The 21,251-nt window shown below is 40.2% G+C and overlaps 1 protein-coding gene across 18 annotated transcripts in view; it reads right to left on the bottom strand.

Annotated features, from left to right (window-relative positions):
• ROBO2 (roundabout guidance receptor 2) overlaps nt 1-21,251 on the bottom strand; it is a 1,870,921-nt gene that overhangs the window by 324,372 nt on the left and 1,525,298 nt on the right. The window lies entirely within an intron of this gene.

Raw genomic sequence — 21,251 nt, 5'->3', positions numbered from 1 at the left:
TGCAAATGACCACATAACGACACAAATGAATATGAACATGTTAATAAGAGGCACTATATATATGCAAATGACAAAAAGTAAACATGCAGGTATGATTAAGAAATGTTAGGAATGCTTATTCCAATGGCAAGGATAATGTTGGCACCTTCTGATGTACCTGCAGCACTACTCAATTGTAAACATTCACAGCATTTATTTCCTGCAACATTTCCTGCCAGACATAGTCTATGTATGCCTTTCCTTCTTAATCAATCTCTATCATTCTCCTGCACAGGGGTCTGCAGCAAAACTGTCTCCTGTGGGGTGAATTTTTCTATGCAAAGCTTTTTTTTTTTTTGCTGCCAAGACATCTCCAATGCAACTATGACAAGATAGATGGATCCATGTATTTATACAGAGCTGTCTGTGATGGACAACTCCCACCATCCCAGAGCAACCATCACCTATTCAAACTAGACAATACGACTACTATCTCATAACTGCTCTTAAAAGAGGCCATTGACTTAATGGGACTAACATGCTTAAAATAGTGTAAATAAATAAGGTAAATAAAATGTACTGCCATATGCAATACCATGATATATCTACAGTGACATTGTGCCAGGTTTTGGTACCTGTGGACATGTGATCAGCATACCTTGTCTTCTAAGCCAGTGCCTACAGTACAGTTATGTTCACTGCATTGCAAGCCCACAACCCTCTTCCACAAAGGTACGCAACACTGCTTTCCTGTGCTCCAACCAAATTCCCACACCCAACAGTATGTTGTCCTGTCTGGTTCCTGTGTCATGAACATTTGTCCCCCACAAATGAGTACAGCCTGTCATGCCTGAACATTGGACTGAACATCCATTGATGAATGGATGCTCCTCCTTGGGAACATAAGATGTTTTGTCCATTCCCTGTTCCATTGCCAATTGAACCCCCACTAAAGATTGCAAAATGTCCTGACTAATCTCTGTGCCTTTACTGTTTTGTCCAAATACACTGTCTGCCATATCCCTAGCAAGGGTACTGCAGAGTTACTAGACAGCAATCTCTGTGGTGTGACAACTGTTTGTGGCAGCCATGGACCCTGGAGCCATCCCCCAAATGTAATATGCAGTTCCAGTACTCACATCTGCTGTCAGTTTCCCTATATATATATATATATATATATATATATATATATATATATATATATATATATATATATATATTTTTTTTTTTTTTTTCTCCAATATCCTCTAGATTCTGTACTCTATCAGTTTCTGTAGCTTGGCAACTGCAGATCTGCAAATTATGTTGTGCTAAAATGGGACTCATCATTCACTGTTTAGGCTAGTGAGATGATTTAGTGCGATGTTTTCTGAATCTGATTTATTGTGATGTTTTCTGAATCATGATAATAAAGAAATGTGTTATCAGCACTATTTTGCACACCAAAATAACACAGACCTCCCAAATGCACACCACCCACACTCACCACTAAGCAAAAAGAAAAGTACAGTTGTGTACACTTACCATAAATGTAGATGTTCGAGTGTATTTACGGCTGCAGTCATCACACTTGGGTTATCCTGCCAGGCGTAGCCCTCAGTCGGCCAGAATACCAGAGGTTTAGTACTTCTGCATCGGTTGATCTTGCCCTAACTGTCAGGAGCCCCCAAAAAGGGAGCTAGTTTATGGTAGAAGAACACACCAGTAGAAAGCAAATACCAAAAATTCCCTGTAAAGAGTGAGGAAGACAGAGAGAGAGAGAGAGACAAGGGAAATGGAGTGTGGGAAACCAGGACTGCAACAGTGAATACACTCGAACATCTACATTTATGTACACAACTGTACTATGTTCTTCGTGTTTCACTGTTGCAGTCATCACACTTGGGTTGATTCCCAAAGCTGAAGAATAGGGTGGAGGCAGTCAAGAAGACTGGGGGCTGGCTAGGATGCCCTGCAAGACTGCGGTTGCAAAGCCTGCCCTGGATTTGAAGAAGATAGGCAGGTGGTAATGCTTGGTGAAGGTATAACAGAAGTCCATGTTGCAGCCTCCAGGATGTCCCTGGTGGGGATCCCTCTGAGAAAAGCTGCAGAGGTGGAGGTTGCCCTGGTGGAATGCGTCCTGACCCCCTTAGGGGGTGGTTTTCCATGGTGTTTGTAGCAAAAATGGATGTAGTGTGCTATCCATTTGGAGTTTGTTTATTTGGATATGGCCTTGCCCTCTGCCCCTGCTGCAAAGCTGACTAGCAATTGGTCAGTTTTCTTAAAAGATTTAGTCCTATCCAGGTAGAATCTGAGCTGTCTGTGCACATCTAGAGAATGCAGAATTCTCTCCCCCTTGTTTTGTGGGTTAGGTAAAAAGGTGGGCAAATGAATTGATTAATTGAGAGCCACACTGGACACCACTTTAGGCATGAAAGTTGGATTAGTCCTGCGGGAGATCCTGTCAGCGTGGAAAATGATGAAGGGCTCTACAGCCATGAGTGCTTGTATCAAACTCTTCTAGCTGAAGTTATGGCCAGAAGCAAGGTTGTTTTCCAAGAGAAGAATTTTAACTCTGCTGAAGCTGCAGGCTCAAAGGGAGGTAGGGTAAGTTTTTCCAACACAAAATTAAGGTCCCAAGCTGGGGTAGGAGCTCTTCTGGATGGCCTTAAATTGTTAGCCCCTCTTAGAACTGTTTGATGAGAGGATGTGAGAAGAGAGGTGGCTCTGTGCTGTAAGGAGCAGAGATGGCAGAGGCATGAATTTTAAGTAGATCTGCTAGGTAATCCAGGATGAGAGGTAGGGAGGGCTGTCCTGTTTCAGCTCGTTTAGCCTGGATCCAAGTGCAAAACCTTTTCCACTTGTCAGCATAGGATTTTCTAGTGCTGGGGCATCTGGCCTCATATATAACATCCAAGACTTGTTTGCTTAGGCTGGCAGCTGGAGGAGAGGTCAGGGTATAAGCCAGGTTCAGGGTCTGCAATTGTGGATGCATGAATTCTCCATTCTTCTGGGTCAGTAGAGTTGGGATCTGAGGTAGGTGCCATGGTGGCAGGGGTGACAGGCCATGCAGCAGTGGGTACCAGTGCTGGTGTGGCCAGTCTGGGGCAATCAATATTGTCCTTGGTTTTTCCTCCCTTATTTTGAGAAGTACCCTTGAAATTAGTGGTAGAGGGGGAAATGCACAGATCGAGAGGTTTACCCATTGGAAGGATAGAGCATCCACTTTCCAGGCCTTGCTGTGAGGTCCCCTGATGCAGAATTTGCTGATCTGGTGATTGTTGTGGGAGGCAAAGAGGTCCACCTTCGGGATGCCTCATTTCTGGGTTACAAGGTTGAAGGTTCTGTGGTCTAGCTGCCACTCATGTGGGTCTAGCAGGTTTCTGCTTAAGTTGTCTGCCAGAAAGTTTAGGGAGCCTGGCAGGAGTTGTGCTAGCAGGTGTATTTACATGGCTGAAGCTGTGTGCCAAAGGGTCATGGAGAGCCTACAGCGAGGATAAGAGTGCGTTCCTCTCTGCTTGTTGATATACCACATCACTGTGGTGTTTTGTCTTTTGATCACTAGAGCCCCCAGGAAGAGTAGGGGTCTGAAAGCTGTCAGAGTGTGCTGAGCAGCTAGCATCTCTTTTTGGTTGATGCACAGATGCATTTGATTTGGGCTCCAATGGCCCTGAATGCACCTGCTGTCCAGGTGTGCACCCCAGGCATAATCTATGGTGAGGGTCTGGACGGCATGGGGTTGTGAGAAGGGAAGACCCTTGTTGTGCTAGCATGCTGCTGCCCACCAAAGAAAATCTTTCCTTAGACAGGGCATCATAGGTATAATAGTTTCCAGGTCCAGAGAGTGTTGACACCAAAGGCTTTTTAGGTACTATTGTAGTTTCCTCGTATGCAGTCTGGCATATGGAATGAGTAGAATGCAGGAAGCCATGAACCCTAGAGTCTGCAGGATTTTCCTTGCAGATAACTGGGTTCTGATGGCTAGTTGAGAGCAGTAGCCTGTCACGTAAGCTTGTTTTTCTGGAGTAAGGAATGCCATCTGGGATGCTGTGTCCAAGCTTGCTCCCAGGAATACAATTTTTTGAGTGGGAATTAGTTTAGATATCTTTTCATTTATAGTATACCCCAGGGAGGTCAGTAGGTCCTTTACAAAGGTCAGGTGCTGTAACAGCATTTCCTGACTGTCTGCCTGAATCAGGCAGTCTTCTAAGTAGGGGTAAATTTGAATATTTCTTTGTCTGCAAAAAGCAATGACTGGAGCCAGGCATTTTGTGAAAACTCTGGGAGCAGTGGATAACCCAAAGGGAAGCACAGAGAACTGAAAGTGCATAGATCCTGCCCTGAAACATAGATATTTCCTGCAAGATTCCTGATTGGGATGTGTAGGTAGGCCTCTTTTAGTTCTAGGGTGGCTAACCAAGCATCCTTGGAAAGCATAGGAAGAAGCTGCTGGAGGGTGAGCATTTTGAATTTTGGTATCACCAGGAAGGTGTTTAGAATTGATAGATCAAGGATTGGGTGTCCGGTGCCCCCTTTTAGTGGTACCAGGAAAAGCCTGTAACAGAAACCTTGGCCTATCAGGTCTGCAGGAGCAGGATGTATTGCCCTCATGGAGAGCAGGGAATGGACTTGTTTTTGGCCTCTGCCCACTGGTGTGGAGGAAGTTCTGGGAACCTTTTTGGGGTTGGCAGAGTGTGGAAATCAAATTTGTATCCCTGGGACACTATGTTGAGGACCCATCGGTTGTTAGTAATAGAGGCCCAGTTGTTTATATGGGAGGAGAGTTTTCCTCCTAGGGGCACAAGCAGGTGGGCAGATGTAAGGAGTGGAGGTGTAAAGTCATTGTGAGTTCTTTCCATAAGGGGGTGGCTTAGCACTCCCTGTTTTTGAAGTGGAGGAACTCCATTGCTAAGATCTCTGCATTCCCTGGGACTGCTGTCTGGGGGGGGGTCTGCTTCCCCTAGGTCTTGGCTGAGCTGGCCTGAAGGGGGCCGGAAAGGACCAGTGCTTGGATGGGCAATGCCTACTGAACCTCGGACGGTGGACCTGTAAGAAGTCTTTAACTGTCTGCATAGATTTAGCTTTTTCTTCCATCTTTTTTAAGACCTTTTCTGCCTTGGTGCCAAACAAATTGTCTTTGTTCAATGGTACGTCCAATAATTTTGATTTGACATGGTCTGGCAAGGTCTGCTCCTTAAGCCAAGCATGCCTTCTAAGTACAGAACCAGTGACTGCTACCCTGCAAGATGCTTCTAGGGTGACAAAGCCACATTGCAAGGTGTGTTTACTAGCTTGGCTTGCAGAATGCATAAGCTCTTGTAATTCTTTATTTTCTGCACAAGCAGGAAAGGTAGATATATTTTTTGAGGAGTTCCATGGTTATTTTGCTGGCATTTTAGCATGTGGAACTGACAATTTAGTCAATTAATGTTAAGAATTGCAGAGGTGTATACTTTTTTACCCCATTTGTCTAAAGCTCAGGAATCCCCGTCTAAGGGGTGGGATTCTTAGCTGTGGTTGCTTTAATACATTTAGGTCCTTGGGAGATGATCTCTGGGTCAGCAGTAGGATTTTTGGAAAGAAATTTGTGAGAGTCAGGGACTCTGTAATACCTGTCAGGTTTCCTGGGAGCAGGAGGAAGGGTGTCAGGAGTCAAACTGGATTCCATAAAGACATCAGACAATACATCCAAGACAGGAGGAATGGCTAAGGGTCTGTGTGGTAAATCTAAGAATTCCCTGAGTCTCATTTTGGACTGAGGATAGTCCTGACATTCCCATTGGAAATGCTCCCTTAAAGTATTTAAGGTTTCACCAAATGAAAAATACTCTGGAGGAGAGGTAGAAGGAATGGATTCCTCTGCATCTGAATTCTCATAAGCAGATAGGGGTAGGAATGTCTTCATATTCAGAAACCTCAAAGTCATCGGACTCCTGGTCAGATAAAACTGCTGGGGACAAGTCTCTTTTTCTTTTGGAAGGGCTACCCCTTTAGGTTGGCTTCCTCTAATAAGCATGATAAGGTTTTCTGCCATTATACGCATTTGAGATTGAGGCATGGAAGCAGGTGCCTGAGCTTGGGTCGTCGGTTTTTTAGGTGTAGTTCGTACCCTGGGCCTTAGAAACTCAGTAGTTTTAGAAAGAACTGAAGACATGAAAGAAATCTTCGGTTTGTGTCGAGTATTGGTAGCATGAAGAAATTCCTCAGAAGCTGTTGCCTGCTCAGCGGCTCCAGACCAATCCAAGGTAGAGACATGAGCATGATCTTTAGTCACAGAAGAGTCTCACGGCATACCGGACTCTGAACGGGTCTCAGTAGTGGACTGCAAATCCACAGAAGTGGGCATCAGGGGCTGCAAAAGTGCCTCACAGAGGACCGGAGAACTGACAACTAGCTTAATGGAAGCATCGTTGGCAGTTTTGGACCTGTGCAGTCTATCTCTGTCTTTATCCTTACGTTTTTTCAGAAGATCAGTAGTCAGATGGCTTACCAAAGCCATATCAAAATACAGGGACCAACAGCAAAAACATTTAGATATAATAAGGGCCCAACAACATATAGTTCTGGCTTTGGACAAAGCACAAAAACGACAGCGAGGTACGTCGTGGTCTGGGCCTAAAAAGGTGACACAGTAAGAATGGAAGTCTCGGTGTGGTATTTGCTTTCCACAGGTGAGACAATTGCCAACTTTTTCTGACATCGGTTAGAACAAGAAAAAAGGATTCCCAACGGGGTACTTAGCTTTAGAAGATTTGGAAATGAAACTCAGGTAGCAGCCGACAGGCAGTCATGCGAACTGCTTCTGCTTTGGGCTCCTAGGCAAGAAAGGCTGATGTAAAGCCATCGGCTGCCTGATTTTATACCACTGATGACCTGACGTCAGTCCTGGAGCGACGGCAACCGATGCAGAAATACTAAGCCTCTGGTATTCAGGCTGACTGAAGGCTACCCCTGGCAGGATAACCCAAGTGTGATGACTGCAACAGTAAAACATGAAGAACATCCACTACACATATCAACACACACACCTGTGTCTCAACAAATAAAACCCTAAGGCAAAACACATCAAATGTCTTTGTCATAGGAGACTCCATAGTGAGACACACAGATGTCCCCCTCACCAAACTGGACAAGGAGAAGGTCACAGTCAGCTGCCTATTAGGTACCAGGATCCAACAAATCATGCATGCACTCAAGTCAATCAACAACAAGTACTGTTATGACTCTGTCACAGTCCATGTTGGAGTGAATGACTTGAGATGTACCTCTCTGAACTATATGAAGAGAGACATGAAGGAGCTCTCTGATTATGTGTCCCAGACTGGTATGTCCATAGCCTTAAGCAGTATCCTACCCTCACCCATGATGATGTCAAAATATAAAGAAAAACTGATTGACTTCAACAATTAGCTCAGCTTCTGGTGTCAGTCCAGGGGGATCCAGTATCAATCAGCCTGGGAGGATATGGTAGACAAACTCAGGGTCATGCCGCTTAATTCTAGGAGTTTAAACATGAAACTGTACTCCCTGGAAGCACTGCTCACCTTACAGGATACTGATGTCTGTGCAGTTACCGAGATGTGGTTCAAGGTGTTGAGAGTACCCCAGCCGTGCAAGGCTACAATTCCTTCCACACGTTCAGACTTCAAAATAAGCATGAAGGAACCAAAGGTGGAAGTGCATCCATCTTCATTAAAACCAAATATACTTTGAGACTGATCAAATAGCATGAGTCTCTCAAACTACTCCATGTCCAATTAGTTATTGGTAAAGTACCATACCACATCACTGCTAGCTACAGATCCCCCACCATGAACCAGGATAAGCGCACTGCCGACCTCGATTTCCTGGAATCCCTCACCATACAGACCAACACCTCAGTTACGGGAGATTTCAACTATCCTTCCATAGATTGGGGGACATACACAAGCAAAAACACACTCTCGCAGAGATTCCTGGACTTTCTTAACACAAATGTTCTGAAATAGACATTCTGTGCCCCTCACTAGGGGCTCTAATGTTCTGGACATAGTATTCACTAACATGGGATTCATTGTACTTACCCATGCATGATATCCTCCCTGGTTAAGTCAGAGCACAAATCAGTCTCATTTGAAGTAACTACTGGAACTGACACCCTCACAAGAACAAAAATTATAAAAAAACTTTATCAAAGCTAACTACAGCCTACTAAGTGGGTCTATATTACATACAAATGCTAAAATGTTCGAATCTCTAAAGGTCGACCTTTAGAGCTTGAACATTTAAGTGTTCAAAAATGTAATAAAACAAAGCAAAATAAAAAAAAAGTAAAGTGAAGGAAAGTGCACCCCCGCTACTTAAATATACCAACTCCGAGATCGCACTTCAGTGCACGGCAGAGTGGAAACGGGAAATTTCCCATTCCCTACACTGTAGTGCGATCTTGGAGTTGGTATATTTAAGTAGCAGGGGATGCAGGGGTGCTTGCCCCCTGCTTACACCCTTTAGTTTTTTTTTTATTTAACTTTTATGGATTTTTTGTTAATTTTTAAAGATATTCGATCACTTAACTGTTTGATCTCTAAAGGTCGACCTTTAGAGATTCGAACATTTAAGCATTCATTTATCTAATATAGACCCTACTAAGCAATGGTATATAAAGCTTCATACCACCCGCAATTGCAGACATCAATGATCACTATGTAGAAGTATACACAAATGTTCCCTAAAAACAAGCCACAGATTATATAACAAAAGGAAGAAACTGTTGTCCAAAAGCAAGAGGGATATCACTCTGTAGATGAAGAGTTCCCTCCTAAGCCTTAACAAGAAAGTAAGATATCCTGTAAAATCTTCTAAAGCAAATTATTAAACTAAAATCACATCCCTAGCCAAGGATAATCATAAGGCATTCTTTAACTACATCCAAAGTCTAAAAGAGAATGCCCAGCTATGTGCCAAACTGGTTGTAGATAGGATCACTCAGACTATACCGAAAGATACTGCCAACCTGATAGCTGACAGATTCAGTGCAAACTTCAACCCCCTATCCCCACCTGCCATATCCCAAAGCATACCTAACACCTGCTGTCTGCCTAGTATCTCTACAGAACAGATCATCTCTGCACTCACCAATGCCAAAAACACAGCCTCGGTGGGACCAGATAATATCACAGGTTGTTTACTAAACAATCTAAAGCAAGGCCTAGTGGGCCAACTTGGTGTTCTCTTTATTCATAGCTTGACAACTGGTTATGTTACTGCAGAATGGAGAAAAGAAACAGGAATCCCCCTGCACAAAGGGGGACCATCAACTGAGCCTGGGAACGACAGACCCATAAGTCTAACCAGCCTCATCTGCAAGGCCATAGAAAGAGTTATCATGGACCTTATCAAAAAGTATATAGGTAACCATCAAATGCTGGACCCAACCCAGTTTGGCTTTGTTATGGGTAGATCATGCTTATTAAACCTGGTGGACTTCTTTGAGAATGTCACCAAAGCCATGGACAAAGGTAGGGTAGTGTCCACAGCCTATCTCGACCTTCCCAAGGCTTTTGACACATTTCCCCACTCTGGCATCATTGACATCATTGACAAACTTTCTCAGATATGGATTAACCTTATTTTACTAGATGGGTAGCCAACTGGCTCACTGGCAGAACACACTGTGACTCCATCTCCATCAGTAGACCCATCACCAGAGGAGTACCACAGGGGTCTTTGCTGGGCCCCTTACTGTTTGGCATTTGTTTCTCAAAAGTCCAGGCCAAAGTAGATTGGTTTTGGCTCACCAAGTTTGCTGATGATTGCAAACTACAAGCAATCATTGAGTCCCCCAATGATGTCAACATATTACAAGAAGGGCTAACATAAACAAATGATTGGTGCCAAAGCCATGATGTAAAACTAAATTAAAAAAATGCATTATTATTCCCTTTTGCAAAACAGAATTCCCTACAAATTGCAATATCGATAGCACCCCCCCCCCCCCGAGTTCCAACCCAGTGGTGTGAGACTTGTGAAAACAGGTTGTTAACAATTTGAACTTTGACCACCAAGTTTCCACAGTGGTAAAGAAAGCCTTCTATGTAGCGCATCTCATAAATAAGGGCATAGCATCCATGTCAAGGGATGTTACAACTCCACTGTACTCGACTCTCATCAGACCACTAATTGAGTATAATACACCCTTTTGCATGTACCTCACCAGACACTGGCAGCAGCTAGAGAGACCATAGAGGTTTTTCACTAAGAAAATATAGGGACTCTAAACCATGGCCTACATGGACAGGCTGAAAGCCCTGTCATGTTACAATGTATCTTATAAGCTGCTAAGAGGTGACTTGTGCCTGGCCTTTAGGGCAATATACAACCCTGCCCCAGTGGAAATGCTGCACATCTGCAAGTTAAATATCACAAGAGTCACTTGCTCTATGGATCTCAACCTAGCTTGGACATTAACAGAACATGCTGGAGAGACAGATGTGTCTCCCAGAGACTGCCACTTCTGTGGAACAGACTTCCTATTCATGTTAAACAGAAGTCCTCACTGACCCTATTCAAAACCAACCTAAATAACTGATGGGAGACTGCAAATTCACCCCTAGGGTGGCTTTTATGTCCCTCATGGACAAGAGTAGCCTGTGTTGATCACGGACCTTCTCTGTTCATAAATTCATTCTGCAAACTACCCAAAAAAAAAAATAAATAAATGTGGATACTTGAGATTAACATTGCTTGCTTGTAAAGGCTCTAGGGCTGTTGGCCTAGTAACCTCCTATGAATTTATGAACCTAATATAAGGCCTGGTCAACAATGAGCATATATGAATAATTAAGGTATGCATGTATATATGTATGTGTGTGTGTGTGTGTGTGTGTGTGTGTGTGTGTGTGTGTGTGTGTGTGTGTGTGTGTGTGTGTGTGTGTGTGTGTGTGTGTGTGTGTGTGTGTGTGTGTGTGTGTGTGTGTGTGTGTGTGTGTGTGCACGTGTGTGTGTGGCTATGGAGCCCTGCTACCCCACTAAATATTTGCAGCTCATTAATAGCTACGTTTTTGAGCAACCTAGCTACTCACTGCTACTGTGCTCCAGCAAGTAGGTCACAAACAGTGTGGAAGCCTGTGAAGCCTGGATGCACAGCTGTTGCTCTTGCCTGTGATAATGATCAGATATGTTGTGCTGTCATTGATGGCCATCATACTACTCTCACATTCATTGATGCATGTCACATAGACTCTCGGCAACTCTCACATTCATTGATGCATGTCACATAAACTCTTGGCTACTCTCACATTCATTGATGCATGTCACATAGACTCTCATGTGTGATGCTGTGTCTGAGCTACCATTATTACTCTTGGACTTCACTGTTTAGTGAACACGGCCTCTGCAGCATTTGAGTATGGCTAGGCTCCTGCATGGTGCAACAGGGATATTAGGAATTCTTTACACCTCTATTCATGCAACAATGAAACAAATGCAGGGGTAGAAGGGGAGGGGGCTGTGAAGGTTCCTTGTACAATGAAGATGCACACCACTTGTTTGTCAGGGTAACTAGTGGAAACACAAAATACAGTGATCTGAGGAGGTGCCACTCAGACCTTCTCTGCCAATGGGAGAAAGAGTCTAGGAAGTGACAACTTCTCTACTACATTAAGATTTATTTTTTTGGTTGACGTCACTATACATGAGGCATGAAAGCAAATTTGTAGTTATTTGTTGTTGTTGTGGGGATACTGCAACTATTAATGTATTTTTTTTATTTTGTAGCAAAAGATAAAATTGCAACAAACAGACTTGGTTGCCAAAGGAGGCAGGCCAGACTCTCCAGGTGCTGTCATAATTATATCTGTGCTTAAATTGCTTACTACTGCACTGATATATTTTTTATTTTCTTTCCATTTTAAGACATCACCATCCCATAGTTCTTCAGTCCCCTTGTAAGATAGCTATGTTTTTAATATATTTGCTACTGTGCCATTGCCCTTCGCTGTGCCAGATAGCCCTGAAATTGTCATGTTTACAACTGTATTAATCTTGTATTTCTATGTAGTTAGGCTTTGTTTTTCTCCTTTGTACTATTACAGCATTTTAGTTTTCATTGCCTCTCAAGATTGTAATTACCACTGCGTAACTCTAACTGCTTTTGTTAAGACTGCCATTTTAAATGCAGTTTAAGTATGTTAATATCCTTCACTGTACTGTTGCTGAAACTGCAGGTGTACAACAGCTCTTCAGAAATTGTACCACTGCAGACAGGCTTATTTGTTTTCCTTTGCACTATACAGACATTACTTACCTGTTCCTTGCTTAATATGATTGTTAGTCTTATGGATGTTATTTTTGCTACTGATTTAGCATGTGCCACAAATTCCTGCATTTGGCATAGTATGTGTGTGACAAGTCTACTTAGCCCAATTTTCTACAGTTGTGAGCATTTTATTTGTTCACTTTAACTATGTCTTCCCTGCTTCATTGTTTATTACATATACAGACAGGTTCTATCTATACAATGTGCTAACTGTCTTACACACTTGTGGCAGAGACACTGCCATTCATAAGTGTGCTAACTGCCCTGCACCTTAGCCATGTAAAAGGCACTGGTGAGCCAGCAGCCGAGATGTCCTTCACCAGCCACAGCACCAACCACTGGTCCCCAGCAGTTTCAGGCAAGACCTTCTATAGGATGACAAAGGTAATTCTGCAAAGGTCAAAACTGGATGGCTTGCTAGTGAATTCAAGTGCTGTACCTCCGGAGGGTGCTTTAAGCTCCTCAGTGGTGAGTGCCATGGAGGGGTTATCCAGTGTTATCTGGTGAGAGATGTGGCAGCTGGTGAGGACAGAGCTGGACTGGTAAAGAGATATCCACAATGGCACTCAGTAGTGCTTCTTCAGGTGCTTGGCAAGTCACATAGCCTTCCAGCCCTGAATACTGAGCCAAATAATTATGTCAGCCACGAAGCTGACTGGCTTCTGTGCAGATTCCTCCTATGGGAACATGCTTACATCTCTCTGCATTTGTATTATTTTATTGGTTGCCTATGAAGACCGTACATTGGAGCATTTCTGCTGCAGATCAAAAGCATATGGATCCAGACATCACTCATCTGTGGTGGGAGGCTGTATGCTGCTGGACTGAGAAACAGATGATAGACAAAACTAAGGTTGTATGTACTTTTCTGTGGAAGAACCTAATGTCACAGAGACAGAACTGAAGAAGACAGGAAGCAGTATATGTGAAGAGATAAAGCTTACATTTCTGTGTATGATAACACACTGAATGAAAGGCAGAACACAGCATTGAAGATAAGTTATCTTCAGTGTAAGCTGTCTTCTTTGGAAAATGTCACAACTACAGTGTGTGTGTGTGTGTGTGTGTGTGTGTGTGTGTGTGTGTGTGTGTGTGTGTGTGTGTGTGTGTGTGTGTGTGTGTGTCTGACTGTCTGCCCATCTGATGGCTGTCTTTACACATGATGTCTTGTGGATTAAAAAATGGAGAATACAATAGAAGTTTAAGAAGGTCCTGCTCTGGCATGCACCCCTATGCAATTGCCAAGAAATAAAAGGAACACTAGAGGGTTTTCTCATTATTTGATCAGAAGGCTTTGTTTGTAAGTAAAGAGTGTCTTCCTTTACTTCACGAGGTAAATTATAAAACTTACTGCCTGAATGTATGATTAATACTGAGGTATTACATGGAGTCTTAAGTCTGATGTGTCTGTTTTGATCAAACAGCCTGTATAGCTGTCTGCTTAGCTAAAGTCTATCTGTGAAACACACTCTTTCTGTCGTCATTCATCTAAGTGATCTACAGGTTCATGAAAAAGAAAAAACAACGTGACCAATCTTGCATAACAGTGCAAATTCTGAGAGCTGTCACTAACCCTGACAGTTTGGGAACAAGTAACCAGACCATCAGATCAATTTATTTAAACTGATACCATGTATATATTTGTAGATTTACTTTAATTCTTAATATATTAAGAAGTGATCAGTTCAAAATGATGCCCTTCATAACATGTAGTTTTTTTCAGTTATGAAAACATGAATGTAAACATGGCCCTCTTCAAAAGGAACCTTGATGACTGGATGGGAGATAGGATATTCACCCCGGGGATCACGTCAGTCGCCCTGCTAGACAGGGGTCCACGGAAGTAAATATGGTGGGACGAAATAGCCAGGGAATTGTTATGGCTAGGCTTGTATAGGCCCTAGGGCCGATAGCCTAGTACCAACCTACGAACCTATGAATAACAAACAACAAACTACCTCCTCTGCAAGACAGATTAGCTATGTTAGTGTCGTTTCCATATGTAATCTATATACTTTTTTTATGCTGCCTACTATTAAAGCAAATCATTTTTTTTAAAAGATGTATTTATAAGTAAAGGTATCCCTCAATCCGAATGTAAGTGAGGTGAGTAATGATATTAAGTATGCGGTCATTATGCTAATTAGTGTCAGGATTTTATTTTGGGCCATATGTACATACTTTTCAAAAGCCTTTGTCCAGGCGTTCAATGTCTGTACTTTGATAGGCATGTACATGTGCATGTTGCTTGTTATTTTGTATCCATTTTGTAAGATGTGTACTACAGAATTGCACTTTGGCTTCTCTTCAACAGACTTTGTACTAAATACTCATACACTTTTGAGGGTCACTGCACTCTATAACCCAAGTTTCAGTTAGTCTTTTACATTTCTTGTACATGATGCTTCTTCTAACATTTTAAAGCATTTGCATAGTGACATATTAATTAGGCAATCCATGCGCTGGAGTACTGGCCAATATTCTTTGAGGTTATACAGCAGAGGATGTTCAGGTCAAAATAAAGTGTGTTTCACTTATCTGGAAAATCAAGTGGATATATCAAAATACTACTTTTGTAAATAGCATAAGATCAGACACTATACAATGCATATTTCTACTTAAACTGTATGTAATTTCTTTGGAGAAAAATATACTGAAATGAAATACATTAATGCCTAAATGACTGCTGCTTGGCTGTGTGGCTTATCATTCACGTCATCAAATAACAGCTAAAACATGCTAATCCTGGAAATGAGATAGATACATAACATCTCAAAAGCTTTAAGGTACAATTCTGTTTCAGTGTGGTAGAAAAAGCTGGCTAGTACACCAGTTTGTAGAAAATGACCTTAAACAACATTTAAATGCCAGCTTTTCAGAAGAAGAAAAAAAAATCAGCATTTAAATACTCAGCAGCTTACTACTTGAATGACAGTCATGTCTAGAAATTTTGTTATAATGAACTAAACATTAATGCTCCACCTTAGGTCACTTTTTCCCTTGAGTCTGCTGTTAAAACCCAGCTAATTAACCAATAAGCAGACAACACAGTCAATGCTTTAGCTACATGTTCATTACACATTTTGATTAAACGAAAGTGTTCTAATTTATCTGCTACTGACTCCACTAGACTAAATGAGTTAGAGTTCACACCAAGAAAACTCAAACATGGATGGTACCCTTTAAAATGCAAAGACTGTAGAATGTGAGAGCGTTACACTCGTAACCACATGAAACTCTAGTGGCTAGGGTTAATTCTTGCAACAAACACTACGTACTTAAAAATTCTTATATCTCAACACACTTGTGTTATTAGAAAATGTGAATTTATGATTTGCTTCATAAGGTATACCATCATACATTTCCTTGTATAGGTAGGAAACATATCTGTCTCCTTAAAAATTATTGCTGATAATTTGCTATTACCTCTTTTGACTACAAATTGTGTTACAATGCTTTAGACTTGAATTGGTTCTACACTTCCTTATCTATTAAGACAATCTCCATGGTGATGACCTTTATTTATCACATTATGGCATAAAGGATTTTTTTTAGGCTTCTATAACAGTTTACTTGTATTCTTTCTTGACAATACTATTAATCTTTTAATGGCTTAGTATGCTAAGAAGCAAAGAAAATATTTTTTTAAAGAAAAACCTATTGGTTGCTGCAGAAGCCAATGCTCCAGTTAGATGGTTTCTTTACTGAAGCTGAGGCAAAATTTCTCAAGTATCAGATGGATGTTAAAAAGATAACAAGGAACATAACACTGTCCTCTATTTTCCATTGTAAATCATTGCTGATGCAATTTCTAAGTGTACATTGGAAATGATTCCATTGTGTTGAGATATTCATCCCGTCTTTTAGTTGGTGCAATCATGGACTTGGTAAAAATAAATTTGGGGGTTGCAGGGATGCTTACCTCCCTGTAAAAATGCTTAAAGGGATTTCTTTCACCCATCTGCATTTGGGGCATTAATTGATAGCATGTGTGACGCTTGGGATTATGCAGTTCAGCAATTCATAGTAGAACCAAGTCAGTTTCACAAACAGAAACACCTATTGAATTTATATATTTTTTTGTACTGGAAATAACAATAGCAGAAACTGAGCTACTTATAATTTAGTGTGGAAATTCCAGTCTTCCTTTAATAAGATTACTAATTACAGGTGTAACTACAAAGTACTATTAGGCTTGCCATTTCAAATATCTGCAAAGGAGAACTGTTACAAGAAATTGAGAAGAACTTGCAAAAAAAAAAAAAGCTTGATAAGCTATAGCATATCACTCTAGGACAAGATTATAGGCAGTGCACAAACAATGATGCCAACAACATTTAAAGTAAATAATGTAGAATACAATGCTAACATACTTAATTCTTAAGTTAATATTCATTCCTGTGAAACTTTGAGCCATAAAAGTTGCATGGATAAACCTTATTCTCATGTTTAAACAGTGATTCATGATTATAAACCAGAAATGACAGCAAAAACATGTTTAGCTAAATACTGAAGGACAAAACTAATTATGTATCTATAAGTATACTTGAAATAGCCTATACATCCATATCTGGATGTTACAGATGTTGACACAATGAAAATAAAAAGAATAATAAAATGTTGGCACTTCATTGTGTATGCTCTGAGAAATAACCCTGTAACATACAAAAATAAAACAATGTTTTTTGCAAGGGGCCCTTGTACTCTCCATACTCCCTGCTAATTATATATTCTAAAGCTAAGAGGAAAGAGCATATCCCCCACTACAGTAATGTAGTAACCTAGCATATGTATGTATATATATATATATATATATATATATATATATATATATATATAGATTGATAGATATATTTATGTGTGTATATGTACACACACACACACACACACACATATCTATCTATCTATCTATATATATATATATATATATATATATATATATATATATATATATATATATATGTATAGACATACAGAGAGAGATATAAATTACATTAATATAGGTACAATCTCTCTCTCTCTCTCTCTCTATATATATATATATATATATATATATATATATATATATATATATAGACAGGTTCCATTCAATGGATCAAGCTAAGGCTGGTGAAATATTTTCAGCTGTGTCACAGTCCATCAAATGCAAGACTTATTGATACACGTTCCTGCCAATAGAATGGCACCATCTATGATTTGTATAAATAATATGGTGTAAAAATGGCTCTTTATATTATCCCATCAAATAAAATGAAAAGAAAAAGTTACTTTACAGAATTGTAATATGATTCATCCAAAGTTGAGCCTTCAAGATAATTTATGGATGATTGCAGTATGCCAGTGTTTTGACATTTTGTCATTCCTTGTGACATTATTTGAATTCTTAAAACCCTGCCAGCCATTACAAATCAGAGTCATATACCACCACATACTCAGTAAAGGCAGAATGCAAGTTGATTTAATCTGCAAACGCTTACCAATGATTATAGAACATCTGTTTACTAAGTCAATGGGTTTCTGCCCATTTACCAGCAGCAAAAATGTGAATGATATATAATATAGTCACAAGCACACATTTATAATGTTTCCAAAACATGTATTGTACTATTTTTGTTTCACTTCATGCTGTTTGTCTCCTGAGATGTAAGTACAGTGATGTTTATATAGCCAGGGCAAAGATCTCTCTAGAGAGCAATCATTTTTGCAGAAATCAATATAAGAAATGGTTTTAAGCTTACTGGTGACATCTGTGCAGACAGAATGGTGGCTTATAAGTGCATGCTAGGTGAAAGCATTTCAGCAAAGAAAACCATTTGTGGGAGTAGATACATACCTCTCTAAAGAACATTTTTCCAGCTTTGTTTAAAACCATTATAGGTGCAGACATAATCAATAGTTAACAATGTCTGCAATGATTTTTCCCCCTTTAACAGTTGAAAAAGAATACATATATAGCAATTAGCAAATAGATGAGTGCCTCCATAAATTTTGATTTTATGGTTCTGTGTCTTACTTTAAATATTCAGTGGTTGTGAAACAGATTCATCTTACCAACTTCAAGAAATATACTTTAAATTAGACAGAAACCAGTTTCTTTTAAAATGTTAAATTCAAATAGTTAAACAGATCCATTGCCTTTGAAAACTGAGAATGCTTACAGAATAATTTACCATCAGTGTAAAATAGTTTGAAAGAGAGACCAAAATAACTATCTTCAGAACAAAATTTTAAAACAGATAAACCGAGAGTGAACTTTTTTTTCCACAAACCACCCACATAGGTGTGGCTCTTCTCATACAGTTTCCTGATGGTTCTCTCCTTCATTGCTCTTACACAGTGGCAGCTACCTCCCTTTTAGTTGCCAGCAAGCATTCCTTAGATGTATACCAGTGGCTACAGTTCACCTTTCCTCCTTTTATACCTGTTTATTTACTTATTTGTTTAATGAATGAAGGAAGGAAGGAATGAAGGAATTAATTAATTAAGTCGTGTTTGGGCTTTGTGCACCTGCCAACCATCTAGGCAATTACCCTGAATTTTCACACATATTCTCTAATGTGCAAGAGACAACTGTGGTGCAACCGTCATCCAGGCAACCATCACGCTATTTTCTGATGCTTGCTTTACTGTTCTCTAGCACATACCCAGAAGGTAAAAAAAGATGGCATTCAATAGGGCAGTGTGAGGGTGTGCCACTCACTTCAGCAATTAATGCTGCCCACATAGTCCCTCCCCTCCACTCCTACCCCAATTCAGATGCCTCAGTCCATCTTTCTTCAACACTGGGGATTCTAGGTAGCATGAGAGACACAGTCCAACCCTCCCCTAGAGAGGGAAAAAGCTCAGTCTCATCACTATGTCCAATCCACCTCTAACTCATCCAGAATCCAGGCCACTAGTCAAATATTAGCAGACTGGGTCAAAGGCAGTGCTTTATCACTCGTTACCAGAAGGCTGTCCACTTTTCATACTACATCTATAGTCACACTGTTTCCTGAGGTACGTCAGGGAAAGCTCTTTGGATACTGGCAAGGAACATCATATTCACAGGTATCTACATGCATCCACCAGAGGACAGATGCACAGCAGAGAATACTTGTGAGAATGACAGTCATTAAAGCTTACACTTATGCACTTATATTACAAAAGTAGAAAGAAGTGCTCTACATTCAACTTTACCTTAGAGGAAATCCATGCTTAGTCACTGTTTTCTGATGTTGAGTGGCATGCTTTTGTGGATTGCTTTCTACCAGAAGCTAATTGACTTAGAGTTGCCCATGAGGCAAACAAAAAGAAGGATTAAATCCAAAGCACAGGATTTCTTAGTCAAAGACAAATTAGGTAGCACTTGTTATCTTTGCATCCCACACAGAATTAAAGAGAGAGTACAGGACTGCCAAACTGGAGCTTCTGCAATGATGTGATACATGACTTTCTGCTCTATGTCCCCAGGTGACAAAATTAAAAGTTGGAAATATAATCATTTATATGCTGCATATATAAATAAGTTCACTTCTGTCCAGTTGATCAACATGCTTGTGTTGAGAGAAATATTACAGAGCTTGAAAATGCTACAACTATTGAAAAATTTTATAATAATCTGGTATGCCAAAGTAAAGTGCTAACAATTATTTTCATATTTTTTTTTAAATTTTCATGAAACCCTTCTTCTGACAAGGAAAACAGACTCCTGTATCATACAGATCAACACTGTTATCCATATTTTTATGTGCCGCTGTTGCAAAATAATGAACTGAAGTGTTGCAACAAATCTCCTACCTCTGGAAGTAGCTGGCAAATATCTGCCCTGCAACATTTTCAAAATATGCAGAAGGAGACCACAAAAACAATTGCTGTTTTAAGGATGATAATGTCTGAGGTGCTGCCATTCACTTTATATGTGCAGAATTGTACAATGATGGAAGCAGTGCTGGTGAAATATCACACGCCTTGATTTGCCAGGAAACCATTCACAAGAGTGCGTCTGGTGCTATACTGTATTAACTGCTAAAAATGGCATAAATACATGGTAACATCCTGGCTAGTGCATAGAATGAGGACTGTGTCATTGTCAGCGGCCATTGGGTCACTTTTGTCCTCCCAACCCACTCTTTCACATTATAAGCAGCAACAGTCCGGTCCTACCTACTTCTAATGACAGTGAGGGTATCAGTGAAGGGAATAATCTATCAAAATTTCTATATTTGTGAGTATGAAAAAGACAAAAAAATGAGTATTAGCTTGACTAGCTAAAGAACATAATTGCAGAATGGTAATTCCTATGTCACTGCAAGCAGGGTTAATATTACTTTATAATGTTACCAGTACTCTGAAATATTTACAGCAGTGAGAACATAGCCATACACTATTGTCTGCATGCAGCATTAATTTGGGAAAAGTTTCACTAGTTGTGATTAAGAGATGCTGAACTTTATTTATGCTACTTACACATTCAGGACTCAAGTTAGGCATTTTGTAAAAGGTAGAAGTTTCTGGTGTGAAGTCTAGTAAATATCATACTCTATCTATACTGGATGACCATGTAACTTTCATCTTCTTATAATTGTACCCATTTTGTTTGTTTCCTTGCTTGCTTTTGTATATTTGTTTGTTTAATAGGTGAGTAAGTATTTTAGTCCAAAGACCAGTTTTATTTATGGCACAGATCCACAAAGCAGTAAGACAGCAATGAAACAGAAGTCAAACTGTTCTACTTAATGGGAAAAACATGCAGATAATAATACTGCAGGCAACAGAATATACAGTATAAGGAGAAAAGTGTCTATTTAAGTACTTTTTAAACAGTGTGCTACTTACTTAGAGAAATGTATTGATTATCAAGCTGCATAAAATATAATAGATAACAGCAACTATCATTATAAAATAAAGCATTTAATGTAGTTAAAAAACTGTAATATGAAACCACAAAAATAAAAATGTAAAGTGCTTTCAACATACAAATATTCCTCTTCAGGATCTCCTGAAATATGTCACTCAT

Source organism: Protopterus annectens, chromosome 5.part0, assembly GCF_019279795.1.
Source record: "Protopterus annectens isolate FY-2018-M chromosome 5.part0, PAN1.0, whole genome shotgun sequence".
NCBI classification, from domain to species: domain Eukaryota; kingdom Metazoa; phylum Chordata; order Ceratodontiformes; family Protopteridae; genus Protopterus; species Protopterus annectens.
The sequence above is the reverse complement of the archived record's forward strand: the minus strand, read 5'-3'. Positions and strand labels throughout refer to the sequence as shown.